The sequence below is a fragment of the Prinia subflava genome, chromosome 5 (genome assembly GCF_021018805.1).
Source record: "Prinia subflava isolate CZ2003 ecotype Zambia chromosome 5, Cam_Psub_1.2, whole genome shotgun sequence".
Taxonomy (NCBI): Eukaryota; Metazoa; Chordata; class Aves; order Passeriformes; family Cisticolidae; genus Prinia; species Prinia subflava.
Window position 1 is genome coordinate 32,426 of NC_086251.1, and position 18,387 is coordinate 50,812.

At 46.2% G+C, this 18,387-nt stretch overlaps 1 long non-coding RNA gene across 1 annotated transcript; it reads right to left on the reverse strand.

Annotated features, from left to right (window-relative positions):
* Positions 1-1,689: 1,689 nt before the first annotated feature.
* LOC134550674 (uncharacterized) lies at positions 1,690-13,734 on the reverse strand. Its single transcript, XR_010080393.1, has 2 exons — positions 4,093-13,734; positions 1,690-1,935 (listed from the first exon to the last, which is right to left on the reverse strand). It is a non-coding gene; the product is annotated as an uncharacterized LOC134550674 (long non-coding RNA).
* Between the last annotated feature and the right edge of the window lie 4,653 nt (positions 13,735-18,387).

The following is an 18,387-nucleotide window of genomic DNA, read 5'->3' on the forward strand; positions in this document are numbered from 1 at the left end:
TTCATATTTTTGTACTTAGTTTTTAAAATTCGTGTTTATTGCTGTATGTTTTAAACTCTATTAATTCAGTAACCTAAACACGACAGCACCCCAATTAAGCAGAATTACATTAGCCTGGTTTTCTAAGGGAGAAAGTGGTTTTAAATTAAAATAATATTGGTATAATTTCTCTTTCTCTGTTCTTTTGTGGGGTTGGTGGATTTTTTTTTTTTTTTTATGTTGTTTGTTTTGTTTTGGATTTCTTTGTTACTAAACAATGAGAGTTACAAGATCAAGTCTACTTTGTTTTCTCGCTACCTGTGAAATACACCTCGACTTCAAGGTAATGTTCCTGATCCTGTAAATGGCTACAATGAGAATTGTTCGGGGGAAAAAGGAAAAAGAAAAAAGAAGGCCCCTTGGTCTTTAGAGCTTTCTCTGTTCAGGATTTCTAATTTAGCAGAAAATACAGAGATTTCTCTAGCTGCACTCTCAATTCTATCCGGACGTGGAGTGGACATGGATTTCATTTGTCACCTCCTCTGTTCCCACCAGCCAAACTTCTACATACTTGGGCTATAAAAAAGTAGATAAAAGAGTAGAGAGAGAGCAAAAAACCAAACCAAACCAAACCAAAGCAAAACAAAACACACCAACACAAAGAAAACATGAAGAAAAAAAAAAAAGTTTTCAAATAAAATTTCAAGTAAAACACAGAAACAAATAAAATTAAAAAGTTAAAAAGGAAAAATTAGAAATAAAAAGCAAAAATAAAAAGGAAAAAATTAAAAAAGAAAAAATTAAAAAGGAAAAAAATAAAAAGGAAAAAATTAAAAAGGAAAACGTTAAAGAGAGAAAAAAAGAGGAAAAATTAAAAAGGAAAAAAATAAAAAGGAAAAAAAAAGGAAAAAATAAAAAGGAAAAAATAAAAAGGAAAAAATAAAAAGGAAAAAATAAAAAGGAAAAAATAAAAAGGAAAAAATAAAAAGGAAAAAATAAAAAGGAAAAAATAAAAAGGAGAAAAATTACAAAGGAAAAATTACAAAGGAAAAATTACAAAGGAAAATTTTTGAAAGAAAAAATTTAAAAATACAAAAAGACCTCACTTATTAAAAAAAAACCCTACATAAAAAATTCAAAGTAATTAAAAATAAAAAAGTATAATCAACTTTACAAAGAGATTCATTATGGCAATTCAACACTTAGCAAGTTTCCCTGGGAATTTACAGACTTGTGGGCATATGGTGCTGAACAATGCCTGATTTACCAACATGAAATTGGTACATTTCCTTGGCAATGTGCCCTGAGCAGTACAAAAATTCCAATCAGCATGGAAAATATGAAAAAAAAAAATCCTTTACTAAAATGAGAGAGAGGAAAACCAGCAAATCCAAGGAACAAAGAACATCTAAATCCCAGCTTGCCTGGAAAACAAGCTCAGGAATTTCTAACAAGGAAAACTTTTGCAGCTTTGGAGGAATTTGGTGCAAGTTCATGGAATGATGATTTCAAATCTGCTTCCCCTGCTCTGATTTTAAAGGGAAGCGGCATTAAACACGTCAAGTTACTCCTGTCCAAGAAGGATCCCTATTTTGTGTGAGTAACAATCCCAAGAAACTCCAGTCTTACTTGTATTTGACATCTCAAAGTCTCAGCAGAGTTGGGAAGTTTCAATGAAACAAAAGAGCCACAATGCCTGGAACAACAAAATTCTCCTTGGCCAAAATCAGGACATTTATTTACAAATCCAGGGAGGAGGAGGAGGAGGATGACACCAGGAACACACTCCAGCTGAAAGTCACCGTTTATTGGAAAAGGCAGGAAATAAAATGGACTCTCTCTGGTTCTGCTCCAGCAATTCTCCGGGAGTTGGAGAGAAAAGTGGGAACCTCAGACCGGGACAGGGCATTCCAGGGGCTCTGCCTCGCAGGGGCTCTCTCCTCTTTTGCCAGCTGCCTGCAAGAGGAAAAACAACGGGAGTCAAGTGTCAAACCTGGGCAGGATGTCCTTGGTTCAGGCAGATGGAACAGGCCCCCCCACAGAGCAAGTCCAGGCTGGGCGCTGGAGAAGGAGAAATAAAGTTAGAGAGAGAACTAGAAATAGAGAGAACGAGAAATAAAGTTAGAGAGAGAACTAGAAATAGAGAGAAATAAAGTTAAAGTTAGAGAGAGAACTAGAAATAGAGAGAAATAAAGTTAAAGTTAGAGAGAGAACTAGAAATAGAGAGAAATAAAGTTAAAGTTAGAGAGAGAACTAGAAATAGAGAGAAATAAAGTTAAAGTTAGAGAGAGAACGAGAAATAGAGAGAAATAAAGTTAGAGAGAGAACGAGAAATAGAGGGAACGAGAAATAAAGTTAGAGAGAGAACGAGAAATAGAGAGAACGAGAAATAAAGTTAGAGAGAGAACGAGAAATAGAGAGAACGAGAAATAAAGTTAGAGAGAGAACGAGAAATAGAGAGAACTAGAAATAGAGTTAGAGAGAGAACGAGAACTAAAGTTAGAGAGAGAACTAGAAATAGAGAGAACGAGAACTAAAGTTAGAGAGAGAACTAGAAATAGAGAGAACGAGAACTAAAGTTAGAGAGAGAACTAGAAATAGAGAGAACGAGAACTAAAGTTAGAGAGAGAACTAGAAATAGAGAGAACGAGAACTAAAGTTAGAGAGAGAACTAGAAATAGAGAGAAAGAGAAATAAAGTTAGAGAGAGAACTAGAAATAAAGTGAGAGAGAGAGAAACGGAAATGAAGTTAGAGAGAGAGAGAGAGAGAGAGAGAAACAGAAAGTTAGAGAGAGAGAGAGAAAGAGAGCGAAAGGGAAAGAAGAGAGAGAAAGAGAGCGAAAGGGAAAGAAGTGAGAGTGAGAGCGAAAGGGAAAGAAGTGAGAGTGAGAGCGAAAGAGAAAAAGAGGGAGAGTGAGAGAGAAATAAAGTTAAAGTTAGAGAGAGAACTAGAAATAAAGTGAGAGAGAGAAATAAAGTTAGAGAGAGAAATAAAGTTAGAGAGAGAACTAGAAATAAAGTGAGAGAGAGAAATAAAGTTAGAGAGAGAACTAGAAATAAAGTGAGAGAGAGAAATAAAGTTAGAGAGAGAACTAGAAATAGACAGAAACAGAAATGAAGTTAGAGAGAGAGAGAAAGAGAGCGAAAGGGAAAGAAGTGAGAGAAAGAGAGCGAAAGGGAAAGAAGTGAGAGAAAGAGAGCGAAAGGGAAAGAAGTGAGAGAAAGAGAGCGAAAGGGAAAGAAGTGAGAGTGAGAGCGAAAGGGAAAGAAGTGAGAGTGAGAGCGAAAGGGAAAGAAGTGAGAGTGAGAGCGAAAGGGAAAGAAGTGAGAGTGAGAGCGAAAGAGAAAAAGAGGGAGAGTGAGAGCGAAAGAGAAAAAGAGGGAGAGTGAGAGCGAAAGAGAAAAAGAGGGAGAGTGAGAGCGAAAGAGAAAAAGAGGGAGAGTGAGAGCGAAAGAGAAAAAGAGGGAGAGTGAGAGCGAAAGAGAAAAAGAGGGAGAGTGAGAGAGAAATAAAGTTAGAGAGAGAACTAGAAATAGAGAGAAATAAAGTTAAAGTTAGAGAGAGAACTAGAAATAGAGAGAAATAAAGTTAAAGTTAGAGAGAGAACTAGAAATAGAGAGAAAGAGAAATAAAGTTAGAGAGAGAACTAGAAATAGAGAGAAAGAGAAATAAAGTTAGAGAGAGAACTAGAAAAAGACAGAAACAGAAATGAAGTTAGAGAGAGAGAGAGAGAGAGAGAGAAACAGAAAGTTAGAGAGAGAGAGAAAGAGAGCGAAAGGGAAAGAAGTGAGAGTGAGAGCGAAAGGGAAAGGAGTGAGAGTGAGAGCGAAAGGGAAAGAAGTGAGAGTGAGAGCGAAAGGGAAAGAAGTGAGAGTGAGAGCGAAAGGGAAAGACGTGAGAGTGAGAGCAAAAGTCAGCAAAAAAGGAAAGTCTCAGAAACAAAATAGAAGCCTCACAGATATTCAAAAAAGTTGACTTTGTTATGTATAACTTGGCAGCCAACCCGTTTTCAGTCCTTACCATTAAATTCTAACAAGCTCATATTTAAAACCTTGTAGAAAATTTTAAAAAACCCCAAAATCCAGGACAAAGCTACACATTTTCCAAGGTACCTTCAGTGTGCAAGTCTCTCACCCACAACCGTTTCCTCCTTGGGGTGCTCTGCCAGGGGAAAATCCATCCGCATCTGAAAAAAATTTAGGACAAAAGTCAGAGCGCTGCAGGATAACTTAAAAGCTCCAGGCATCTTGTGCCCACCTAAAAATACCCTCTACGCTCCCACTACACCCTACACTGCAAACTTCAAGTCCCCGGGACATGTCCTATTACCCCTACACCCAGGTTATGCAGCAGGGCAGAGCAGCGCAGGGCCAAACGCACACCAACACCCGTGATGCAGGACACCACAAACGAGAAGGACGCAACAGCGAGAGAAAAGGCTCGGCAAGAAGAAGGACCCTGAGGGCCGAGAGAATGCGGAAGGAGATGACCGAGATAAGACCGATGTAGAGCCGATGAGGCTCAAAGAACCCGGCAGCAAGAAGATGCCAGCAGAACTGCTTCGTCCGAGAACCGCAAAGATGGATGCCCGAGAACCCTACGGTCAGATACCTCGACCTATCTCGGCATTCTTACAATGCCTACTCCGCCACAATGGATCATTGCGGTGCACAGCTGTCAGTACAGCTCAGAACAAGACCTGAAAAGACCTGGGACCGGATGCTTCTGAAGAGAGATGTGATTCTGATGTGCGTGCGAGGTCCCGAGTCAAAGCCACCGAGCTGAGGAACGCAGAGATTACAAATGCTAAGACACAAGCCAGGGTTTCCAAAAGGCCCCTTGTAGGGACAACGACACGAAAGGCAAGACACGCAAAAGACACAGAGTGCACAACAGACAAGTGACTCCACATGGCCTGGGACTGCTCTGCCCTGCACAGTTCAGCACTGCTATCAAAAGTGAGACTTTACCTTTTAGTAGGCCAAGGGGCCACATCTTGGCCATCCCAGACTGCAAATCTGACTCAAAAAACCCAACCGGCCACCCCGCTTTCAACTCCTCTGTGGCTCACAGCCCTCCACTTATCTCTTTGATGTCTGGGAACGCCAATCGGCATCGGGTGCAAAACAAGGCCGCCTCGCCCTTGAGGAATTTCCCGCTGGTACCGGGCTGTCGTCTCTCAGGCGGCTAGAATAAAGGAAACCAAACGTGAACACGTGGCCTTGGCAGCACTACTGCCAACACCTGACAATTCTGCTACTCACCATCTCCCGAAAAGGCCCGGATCCTTGAGCCCCACGCCAAGGTCACAGGGTATACCTGGCTTAAGAGGAGACGAGGTGATGCGGCACGGCTGAAACTTGAGTGGACCCTCGCTCCTCCTCCCTACCTCCCCGACCCACCGCAACGCCTCGGCCCTTACCGCAGTCCGGACGGCACCTTCAAACGGAGAAGATGGAGGCTTCATCACGGAGTCCTGTCGTGCTCCCCGACGGCTCACGAGAGAGGCGAAGCAGCTCCGTCGTCCGGTCGCTGAGCGGAGTTCGGCGTGATGCGAGTGGACCCCCTAAAACACACCATAATGGACACTTACAGTTACACCATCAAGAGAGACTTGAGCAACAGCAACTGATTCTGTCCACCAATCAACGCTCACCTTGTTTGCTTCACCTTGGCTGCCGCTATCCAGCCATGCTTCCTAAAAACAAATGCAAAGAACAGCGCTGTAACACAGCCACCATTTACGCTGCCCCTCTGAAGACAAATGGTGACTGACCTGCATGGGGCAGAGCCCCTCACCTGGAATGGGGCCCTCTGCCATGGATCTAATCCATCCGCAGCTTAAAGAGAGTTAGCACAAAAGTCAGAGCGCTGCAGGATAACTTAAAAGCTCCAGGCATCTTGTGCTCATCTAGAAATACCCTCTACGCTCCAACTACACCCTACACTGCAAAATTCAAGTCCCCAAGACATGTCCTATTACTCCTACACCCAGGCTACGCAGCAGGGCAGAGCAGCGCAGGGCCAAACACACACCAACACCCGTGACACAGGACACCACAAACGAGAAGGACGCAACAGCGAGAGAAAAGGCTCGGCAAGATGAATGATCCAGAATGACTAAGGATCAAGAAAATGTGAAAGCAGGCGATCGAGGTAAGACCGATGGTGAGCCGATGAGGCTCGAAGAACCCAGCAGCAAGAAGACGCCAGCAGAACTGCTTCGTCCGAGAACCGCAAAGATGGATGCCCGAGAAACCTACGGTCAGATACCTCGACCTAGCTCGGCCTTCTTACGAGGCCTAATCCGCCATAAGGGATCACTGCTGTGCACAGCTGCCAGTACAGCTCAGAACAAGACCTGAAAAGACCTGGGACCGGATGCTTCTGAAGAGAGATGCGATTCTGATGTGCGTGCGAGGTCCCGAGTGTCAAAGGTGCCGAGCTGAGGAATAGGGAGGTATTAAGAACGATGCCTGGTGTTTCCAAGAGGCTCCTTGAAGAGCTAAGGCAGAAGACATTGCATGTGAGACGCCCAAAAGACACAGAGTGCACAACAGACAAGTGACTCCACATGGCCTGGGACTGCTCTGCCCTGCACAGTTCAGCACTTCGATCAAGTGAGACTTTCCCTTTAGGTCCCTAAGGGGCCACATCTTGGCCATCCCAGACTGCAAATCTGACTCAAAAAACCCTCCTGCTGACTCCTGACTGGCCACCCCGCTTTCAGCCCCCTCTGTGGCTCACAGCCCTCCACTTATCTCTTTGATGTCTGGGAACGCCAATCGGCATCGGGTGCAAAACGAGGCCGCCTCGCCCTTGAGGAATTTCCCACTGGTACCGGGCTGTCGTCTCTCAGGCGGCTACAATAAAGGAAACCAAATGTGAACACAAGGCCTTGGCAGCACAATTACCAACACCTGCCCCTTTGCTACTCACTGTCTTCTATGAATGCCTGGGTCATTGAATAATAGATTTAGCAACGCTCAGAGGCTCAAACTTGCAGAGCCAAAGTCCTCATCGCGTTTTTGGGGCAGTGACCACTCACCAGAGCAGGACACAGATCCCATGGTGGGCATATCCTGTTAATAAAAAACCCAGGGGAATCCACAACCCCACTGCTGCTTTCTGCCTCGCCTAGCCTTCAGCTTACTGCCTGCACCTCTCAGGAGTTCTGGCACTGTCCTGCATTAGGGTTGCTGCCGGCACCTACTCTCAGAAAAACAGGGGTGTTGGGAGGGATGCTGTGAGGGCAGGTATATCTGTATTCTAACTTGTATCCCTGGCTATAGCCCTTATTTTCACTCTGTGCTCTCTAGCCCTTGAGTCCTTTCCCTCTCAAGTCCTCCCTCAGGCTCTGTGTGTCACTATCAAGTGCCCCTGCTGAACCCTACTTCTCGAGAACCCTACGCTTGCAGCCGAGGACGCGCCTTTACCGTTAGGGTCCCAAGAGTTGTCCCGCAAGCGAGACACATCATCCACAGTTTGCCCTTCCTATCCGAAGCATGGCCCTGAGTCAGGGCAGAGGCTGACAGAGCTGAAGAGCTCTTTGCGGTGGCAATGGCCACGAAGCCCAGCCGACCGTCGCCTCGAGCGGGGACAGGCAGCAATCCCCGGCTGCGGAGAGACAGACGATCGCAGGGTGGGCTGGGGCGGGAAACCCCCGGTTATACTCAACCCTGTCGGATGCTGCTCCCCACTATCACTTCCTGCCTCACCCTAGCCTTAGGGTTACTGCCTGCACTTCTCACGAGTTCTGGCATTGTCCTGCATTAGGGTTGCTGCCAGCACCTACTCTCAGAACAACAAGGGTTGGGAGGGGCTGCTGTGAGGGCTGATATATCTGTATTCTAACTTGTAGCCCTTATTTTCACTCTGTGCTCTCTAGCCCTTGAGTCCTTTCCCTCTCAAGCCCTCCCTCAGCCTCTGTGTGTCACTGTCAAGTGCCCCTGCTGAACCGTACAACCTGCAACTTGGGTTCCTCCTAGGACACGGATCCCAGGGTGGGCCAGGCATCCCCTGGTGCACCCTAACCCTGTGCACTCCTGAAGATAGCTGACACCACAAAGCTCGCTAGAACACGGAGAGGGGTCAGAACTGTCCTGGCCAGGGAAGGCTCCAACGAGGCTGAGGAGAAATGCTCTCCCTTTACTTCCAAATGGTCCATCCCTCTACAGCCCTCTCGTCTCAGCTAACTTTAAATTGCCTCCTAGAACAGAAAAAGTTTTTCCTCTGCTCCTGACCACCAGCCCCAACACTTATCTTTCAGGAGATGAGTAGACAAAATCCATTCTTGATTGAAAAGAACGCATCAGGACCGTCAACATCGAGACATTCTCTGTGTCCGCTTCGGTGCTGCCGTATCCAAAATCAGCTCTGCACCTCCACAGGGCACCTAGGACCATGAAAATGAAAATGTGACGATCCCCTCCAGAAGAATAATCCCCAGGTCTCCTCCACACTGCTGTCCTGGCTCATCTTAGATCTACATTCGACTCCAGAGGCTGCCCGGAGGATACCTGCAAAATGAAAAGGTACATGCTTAACCCCTTGCCCAGGAGCGACCCTGCCTAAATGCCCCCTCACCTGCTCTCCTCCGTTCCTTGGCATGCCTAGGGCAGCAGCAGCACCTGCAAAGAAATCAAGCAAAAATGCATGCTGAAACAGTGTGAAACAGCAACCTCCCCAGTCCAACTAAGGTATGCCACAAGTGTACCTTAAGCTTACACCCATCTGGCCTCTGGCATCCAGGGCTGGGACATCCAGCAAGTGAACCAACTAAAATAAAAAAACAACAGTGGATGCTTAGAGCTGCACCAGAAATTAAGACCTGAGCAATAAAAACTGCTTCTATCCACCAGTCACTGCTCACCTTGCTTCATTGACCTTTACTGCCAATACCCAGCTTTAGTACCTAAAAATAAACACAAAGAACAATGCTGCAATGTAGCCACCATTCACACCTCCCCTGCCAAGACCAACACCAACCAACCTTCTTCTTCAGGCAGTGGAGGAGGAGAACACCCTCACCCAGGATGGGGCCCTCTGCCACAGATTTAATCCATCTGCATCTGAAAGTCAGTACAAAAGTCAGAGCACTGCAGGATAACTTAAAACCTCCAGGCATCTTGTGCCCACCTAAAAATACCCTCTACGCTCCCACTACACCCTACACTGCAAACTTCAAGTCCCCGGGACATGCCCTATTACCCCTACACCCAGGCTACGCAGCAGGGCAGAGCAGCGCAGGGCCAAACGCACACCAACACCCGTGACACAGGACACCACAAACGAGAAGGACGCAACAGCGAGAGAAAAGGCTTGGCAAGAAGAAGGACCCTGAGGGCCGAGAGAATGCGGAAGGAGATGACCGAGGTAAGACCGATGTAGAGCCGATGACGCTCAAAGAACCCGGCAGCAAGAAGACGCCAGCAGAACTGCTTCGTCCGAGAACCGCAAAGATGGATGCCCGAGAAACCTACGGTCAGATACCTCGACCTAGCTCGGCATTCTTACAATGCCTACTCCGCCACAATGGATCATTGCGGTGCACAGCTGTCAGTACAGCTCAGAACAAGACCTGAAAAGACCTGGGACCGGATGCTTCTGAAGAGAGATGTGATTCTGATGTGCGTGCGAGGTCCCAAGTCAAAGCCACCGAGCTGAGGAATAGGGAGGTAATAAGAACGATGCCTGGTGTTTCCAAGAGGCTCCTTGAAGAGCTAAGGCAGAAGACATTGCATGTGAGACGCCCAAAAGACACAGAGTGCACAACAGACAAGTGACTCCACATGGCCTGGGACTGCTCTGCCCTGCACACCTCAGCACTGTGATCAAAACGGAGACTTTCCCTCGATGTGGCCTAAAGGGTCACATCTGGGCCATCCCGGTCTGCAGAGCTGACTCCAGACCCCTCTCCGCGAGTTCCCACCCGGCACCCTGCTTTCATCCCCTCTGTGGCTCATAGCCCTCCACTTATCTCTGGGACTTCCGGGAACGAGAATCTGCGTCGGGTGCAAAGGAAGGCCGTCCTGCCCTTGGGGAATTCCCTGCTGTCCCCGGGCTGCTGTGTCTCAGTCAGCTCTCACAAAGAAAACCAAACATCAGGGCACGGTCTCAGCAGAGCTGTTTGCCGCTCTGTAAGGGGGTCTCAATGTAATACGAGCAGAGCAGCTGGAACACACAAACAACAATGGATGCTTAGAGTTACACCAGAAACACCACTGCCCTAACCACACAAATACATGAACTTTGAAAAAGAAAACTCAAAAAAAATTGCACCAAAAAAAGCCAACTCTGATGACCCATAATCAAACTACTAAATATAATGAAAATAATACCTCGTCCAATTCCTTTAAAAAAACTCAAATATACATCCAGAACCTCCCCAAACTTAAAAAGGCCTGTCTCTAACCAAACAAAAAGCAAAATCCCATGTGTTTTGAAATACATAAACATATTAACCTAACACATCAGAACCACAGAAATTTAAATCCCAGTCAACACTAGTATGCCATATACAATAATCCCATCACTACATACAAAATCAAAATCCACTTCTATTACTAACACAGCAAAAAAAATCACAACTGTTAACTGTAATAAAACCTAAAAAAACTAACTAAAAATAAAATTTAAAAGTCCCACTGTAACTAAAGTGCCAAAACCCCTCAAACATTTAAAATAACTACTACAAAAAGGCCCTCTACCCACCACACCACCAACATCACATAAAACAAATAAATTACTCTCTTCATACAGCACACCCACATAAAAAAGCCTAAATGTCCCTAAAATCTTTCAAGTAATCACAAATTAACCCCCCAAAAAATCTTTATTACCATTAACAAAAAAAAACCAAAAAACGAACACAAACTAAAAAACTCCACCATACAAACAAAGAACACTAGAGTCTTTTCACTAACAATTCTTATCACATCATAAAAATAGAACAAAAACTGGAAACAACCATAGAGAATTCCACACAGCAAATCACAAAAACTAGCAGAAGATATAAATCAATCCAACTTGCTGAACTCAAAACTGACCTACAACTGACCCTAAACACAACTAAAAAAACCTACACTAACTCATAAATAATAACCACTACTCTATAAAATAACTAAAAAACCCAAACTAATTAACAACATGAAAAAATCTAAACTAGTAAACAGTGTCGCTGTGCGTGTTTTCCTAAACCCCAGGGCACGCAGCGACATTCAGGGGTGCGACACCTTCCCCCGGGGAGCTCTCACTTCCCCACCGGGACTCTGGTTCAGCCAGTCTATGCGCGCAGAGACAAAGTGAAGACGAGACGGGTCTTGGGGTAAACTAAGGAGATTTATTACAGGTATAACTGAAGCATAACAACTAAAAGCTGGACCCCAAAGACCGGGGGCACGTGTCCTCCCGTGCGTTTTATAGACAGGGCAATACAAAGCAAGCAACCAATGAAAATGCACTCAGGGAGGGGTTTAGGGCAGGGAGTACAGAACAAAATCCAATGGGAATAGCAGAAGCAGTGTGATGATATGAAACAGCAAATGATATATCGATTTAAGAAAGACTGGCAGGGAAAGCTCTAGAAATAGAGGCAGGGGCACAGAGGATTGACACCTAACAGTATGTATAATTTAAATCATAACACACAAATGAAATAGAAAGCTAGCTTGAAAACTTAGAGTAGAAAATCCACACCGCAACAAAACAGGAATGTCACTACCCCAAAAAACTACCTAAAAAATCCACCATATCACTGCCATGTTTGCAAAAATAAAACAAATAAGACCCACCAAAACAACAAACAAATCATGCCGCAAATATAAAAATATCACAAATAAACTTAACAACACCAAAAATATTATTCCTAATTCAATAAACCCATAATGCCTCAAACCATCCAAACAAAAAAATCACCTATATATACACACAAAACCAAAAGATCAATTTAACCATGAACAGTATCTCCCAAATTATCTGAACCTATCAAACATATACTGCAACCAAATAAACCAAATGAATAAACCCTTGCAATAAAAGAAACAATAATCCAACCACATGTATTAGAAAATCCTAACAAATTAACTACATCACACTACCTCAAACCAACCAAAACACTACATACTCACCGCAATAACAATAAACACCACTAAATGACTGAAAGCAGACCCTGTACCTCATATTACATCCCATTACACCATGGTAAGCCTTAGAAAGCATATCCTTTAACATATCATACCCCATAAAAAAAAACAAACAACAAAACCCAGTCTAAAAAAAAAAACATGATCAACACCTGAAGTAAGAAATACAACATTAAATAAATAGACCGTATCCCTTATCATACACCATCAACAAACAAAATAAATCTACACAGTGAAATAGTAAAAACCACCTTAAAAAAACTAAACAGAAAAAACTTTTAAATATTAAAAGCTGCATCCAACAAAACACCCAAATCTCCATCACCCAAGCCAGCCCTACCCAATCTGAATCCCTACATACAATAAATAAAAACAAAACCTCAATAACATTTATCAGAAGTCTATTTAAAAAGCTACTCGAATTAATTCTATCTCAAATACAAACAAACTCATCCATTAAGTTATCTTCACTCAAAAACTAAATTACATCTAATAAATACAACCAAAAAATAAAGCAAAACACTATATACCACCAAAAACCATAATATTTAATAAAAACCACATTTAAATACTACTATTCATTAAAATCCTAGGCAAAGGGGGGTTTTCACCAATTTAAACACAGACAATAACAAAACAGGAGTTTCTTCCCTCAATTTAAACTTCCTTTGTCCTCATAACCCCCATTTTTTTCAGGGGCAGCAGGGAGGGATTAGCAAGATAAAATTGAAAAGCAAAAGGTGAAAGTCCCCTGTACAAACCCACACTGGCTCACCGGCTGCTGCCCCGTCTAGCACAAAGGTTTGCCCCCCAGCACCTCCTTCAAGCAAAGCCCCACACCCAAGTGCATCCAGTTGCTCCCCCAGACCCAATGAGAGGCTCTCACCATCACTCCATGAGACATGCCTGGGAGGCCACCATAAGCCTCTCTCTTCCAGCAGCTCCATGCGGAACTGAGCTGAGGCACCCCCTCTTAAAGCAGCCTCGGGAGGACCCGCCCCCTCATCATCGTTACAGCACCCAGCTGTCTTTGTTCCCTGTCCTCATCATTCTCATAGCTGACACCTGTGGCTGCTGCCGCTCTGAGTGTGAGGGCAGGGGGGACTTGCTGCTCATTCCCTAGACAGTTCACTGTCAGCACTTGACACACTGGGGCACCAGACTTTCCTTGCTATGGATAAGGATCCCTCTTCTCCTGCAAGTGCCCAAGGCTGAAATTTGGATTCCACCTCCAAAATTCTGTGTGTGAAGTTCATCATTCCTAAGGAAGTTCCTAAGGAAATTCCCCAGCAATCATTAGCCTTCATTTACAATTTTTCCTTTGGAATCATTACTAGCTTGTCTGTCTGTAGAAGCATTTCATTGAGAGTTCAGGAGCTGGGTTGGCTTGTTTATGATCTAGCTGATAAGCCCAGGCTAAATCCAAACAGCCAGAATGACAGGGAAATATGGAGACAGTTTATAAATACTGCTCCCCTCGCGTGCAACTTAGTTCTTCATTGCACAAGGGGCAAGTATGGAATTCAGATGTTCTCTGCATATCTCCAGCTCAGACACTTCCACATCTGCAGCAGTGCCTCACAGAGCCCCGGCCCCACCCCGAGCCCTCCCCGCCCTGCCCGAGTTGTAGGTGGGACCATCGCCCGCGGCCCCGCCCCTCTCCTCCGGGCCGGCCCCGCCCCTCTCCTCCGGGCCGGCCCCGCCCCTCTCCTCCGGGCCGGCCCCGCCCCTCTCCCCCGAGCCGGCCCCGCCCCTCTCCCCCGGGCCGGCCCCCCCTCACACTGGAGCCCAGCCCGGGCTGCTCCCGGGCTGGGCGGAGCTCGGGGCACTGAGGCAGAGCCGGGAGTGGGACTGGGGGTTTCTCGTTCGGCTCCTCTCGGTGTCGGCTGGGGGTCCCGAGAGCAGCCGCCTCTCCCCCGGCGGGCGGGCTGTGCGTCTGGGGGCCGGAGCACCGGGGCGGCGTTGGGGCCGGGACTGGGACCGGGATGGCGGCGGGCGGCAGGAGCCGCTCCGGGCCGGGCACTGGGGCCGAGCCGCTCTTGATCCGCCCGCAGCCGGGGCTGTGCTGGGGCATTGGGGAAAAAGAAATCTGTGGCACAGCTCATTTCCTCTCCCAGCTTGGCTTCTGTGTGATCGTCTGCGACTCCACCTGCTCCCCTGGGCTTTTCAACCCGTGCAGCTGGAATGACCTGCCCGCTTCTAAGCACGACAAACAATAATGGGACAGCTCTCTGCATCAGGCAGTGGAGCCTCGCTGCAGTGTCCCAAAGGTGCAGCAGTGCCCAGCATCTCTGGCTGCAATTTGAGGCGTCCCAGCGTAGCCCCTCTCTGGTGTTCCTCTGGAGCTGACACTTCCCAGCCTCCCTGACCAGGGTTTGGGGGTCTCAGCACAGGCCCCTAGCACATCCTGCTGCTTCTTCAAGTCCTGTTGAACCAGGAGGATTTTTGGGAGGTAGAGGCACCCAAAGCCAGCAGAACTGGCCTAAACCCCTTTTTGGGGAAATCTCTCTTCTTTCTTCCTCACCGAATTCCCACTGTCAAAACCCAGCCTGAGGCTCAGCTCCCCATCCCCTCAATCTCTCCAAGGAATTGGGCTTGGATTTCCCAATCCAGCAGAGTGGGAATGCTGCTGTCCTTACTGGATATCCAAATTGCAGTAATTGCTTAAGAAATAATTGAACGACATTAAAGGAATGAAGAGAAAATAAATCAGAGCTGCCAGCCCCAAGGGCCGTCCAAGGGATTCTCAAACCCCTTATCAATGATATGCTTTAATTAAACAACTCAAACCAAGTAACATCACATTGATACAGTAAGATTCTTTTTCATTGACTTATAGATCAATATTGCACAGGGTAAAACCCTTCTAAAGCCGGAAACTCTTTTAAGAGATATGCAGGGCACAGCTGCAGAGAGTGTCGTGGGATTCAGGGGAAAAACCCCAAAGTTTTCAGTCTTTAGCATCTTCCACTGGGTTGTCATTGACAGCAAACACGGCTTCAGCCTTGGGAAGACATGGAGAGTCAGAGATTTTGCAGATCCTGGTCTCACCTCAGCCTTTTAGCAGCTACAGTCTGCAAGGAGAGAGAAGAAAATGGGTCAGAATGGACAGCCTACTTCCAGAAAATCATCCCAATTCAGAAAGCGTTAAGTAGAGCTGTAACAATCTCTCCAAGGTCCATTTCCCTGCCCACTGAGGGCTCTAAGTTGAAGCACAGGCTGGACCTGCTGTGGGCAGACTTGCAAAGCCCACAAGTAAAAGCTACTGGGCCAATTCCATTAAACATTCCAAAATCAAGCTCCTGGGATGCGACCATCTCTTCTGTCACCTTCAAACATCCAGAAGGAGCTCTCTTGCAGTTGAGCAGCATTCAAAAACTTGTTAGAGCAGAAACTGCCTCACAAATTACACTGGAGTAATGTAGGCTCCTCTGGCAGATATGTCAATAACAAAATGGTGTAGTTACCTGAACAGAAAGGGATGTAAGACCCATTACTACGGGCTAAACTGGAGCACTACTTCAAACTGGGGCAGTGAAGATGGTGGGTAGGAGCTTTTCTAAGAGATGCGGTGCCTACCAGTGGGGCAGAGTGGGGAAATTCATTCTGAGTTTTTGGAGAAAACTTTAAATCTCACAGTAGTAATGCTAAGCAGTGTTGGGTAACAAAAAAACCAAAACAAATCCCAAACCCAAAGAAAGGGCTCAAACCTGATCTCAGCAATTCTTTCCATTCGATTCTCTCCTCGCTCCTTTCATCCTGTGAAAGCTCACCTGGTTCTAACATTCTCTGTCCACACAGTAACTCTTTCCAGCCTTGGTCAGTGTCAGAGCCACACACTCAGCTTTGGCTGGACAACCTTCAGCTTCCACAGTCCACTTCCTCAGGCTGTTCGCTCCCAACTCTTCCGACCTGCAGTCACAAGATTTTAGTAGAGCAAAACATCAACTTGATTTACCATGATTAATTTGTGATTAATATTTCAAGATAAAGTTACAGCAAAAGCATTAAGTCCATTTCCACAGGAGGCAGAAGAAACATGGCTAAAAGTTAAATGAAGATCTAGAGAAGTGAATCGGAACTAACTAGAAACATCATATCAAATTTCTGAGACAGAAATAGGAACCTAATGCTGTGCTTGATAAACAGAAAATGCTAACTACCAAGAAAACTGAAGGAAAAGTGGCTAAAAGTCTTGCAGAGCACAAGACAGCAATTACAGGAAGCAGTCCAGTACATGTTACAATGCACTGAATTGCTCTGGGTGGAATAAGCTGTTCTGCAGAAACCATTGAAGCATATTAAGACTTCTCAGAGGTGATTTCAACAAAGAATGATGTAAGGTTAAATCTCACCCTGTGCGGCACCTCTTGCAAGACAGCTGGACTTTCGAGAGGAAGCGGCTCCTCGTGAATGAGAGCTTGCTTTTCCAGGGTTCCTGGCCTAGAGCTGAGATGCCACAGGTTACATCATGCACTTCCCACACTGAAGCCAAAAATCCAAATACAGCACTCCTTCAGAACCCTGAGAGATAGCCCTGGATTCTGGGAATACGGGATACAGTGAAAAATGGCACCAAGACACCAAGAACAGTGCAGTGCTGGCTGGCAGAAGCAGCATCCCTTTGCCAGAAAATGCCATTCTGCAGCCAGGTTACTGCTTTAGAGAATTTTACTGCCATGCAATAAAAAAAGTATTCTAGTGGTGGAATGAAGGAAAAAAATCCCCAAACCACTGTCCAGAGTACGAGGGTGAATATCCACAGCAATACAGCAAAATAAATGGGAACTTCAGAAAAAAAAAAGAGACATTAATACCAGTCCAGATGAACAACCACTGTCTATTAGAACAATGCCTGCACAAAAGGACTCTGGTGCGGAGCCTTAATTGAGGATACAGTTTTTAATAACCCCTTTGAAGTGCTATAAACCAACTAAACCCGAGCACACTTTCATTTTCCAGACAGATTTTAAGACAGCTGAGTGAGAGTCTCAAGCACGTACTCAGTTGTCAGAGTTGCCTTTGCCCATCTTAGCAAGGACAGAGCAGATGTGGCCAGCACAGGGCAGAGCCACCCCAAGTCCTGCCCGAGCCCCTCTGGCCACACTCCCTGCTGATCATGCGGACCCCTAACAGGCTCCAGCCAGGCCTCTTTGGTGCTTGGTTTGTGAACTCTTCCAATCAAATGCGAAGGAACCCTCCAGTGCCCTGGACCTGGTGATATTTTCTGGGCTGGAATGCAACTTCCCACACAAAAGGCAGGCCAGGTTGGTTTGTTTTGGTTCTTTTTCTAGGATGTGCCTTACACAGGTGATGTTCCCTACAGCTGAGCACTGGGATGCCAACAGCACCAATACAGAAAACCACCGTGGGACAGAGCAGCAGAAGACGCTCCCTCCAGCCTTGCCAGAGATGTAACAGGAGCACCCTCAGTGCCATGCCTGGTGAGTGCAGTGGAGCTGGCAGGCTGACCCATAAACATTCTGCACTTACCTTTCAACAGAGTCAGTACGGACACAGAACAAATCCCTCTTGCAGTCGAGATGCCTTGAGGCGTGCATGTATCTGCTGCCAAGGGTCCTGGAGCAGCCAGAGCAGAGTAGGGTTTCTACCATGCTGCAAGCAAGGAATAACATTTATTCAGAAGAAAATAAAAGGAGGCACCTCTCCCCATCCCTTTTCTTAAAAATAAAAAAAAAATTTTAAATCATGCATTAGAACTTTTTTAACCTTTCATTCATGCTTTACACAGTGTAAATGATGAGCACTCATCTTTTAGCCTGAATTTGCATCAGCTCCTCAGGCTGGCTAACCTCAGCAAGACCAAGACCATCAGAATCGCTGAATTGTGGAAGGGGCCTTCAAGCTCACCCCATTCCACCCCCGGCCCTGGGCAGGGACAGCTTCCACTATCCCAGGGTGTTCCAAGCCCCGTCCAACCTGGCCTTGGGCACTTCCAGGGACACAGGGGCAGCCACAGCTTCTCTGGGGAACCTGTACCACGGCCTCACCGCCCTCGCAGGGAAAAATTTCTTCCCGACATTTAATCTAAAGCTGCCTCCCTTGTCCATCACTACATGTCCTTGTGAGAAATCCCTCTCCCTTAGGCCATACGCGGCTTGTACAGCCCACCCCAGATAAGTGCTCCAGGGGCTCTCGGGCCACACGAGCGCTCCGGGCCCTTTGCCGGTCCCCAGCGCCGGGAACCCCGACTCCCCCGGGACTGTGTCCAGCCAGGCCCGGCCCTCACCATCCGCACTCTCC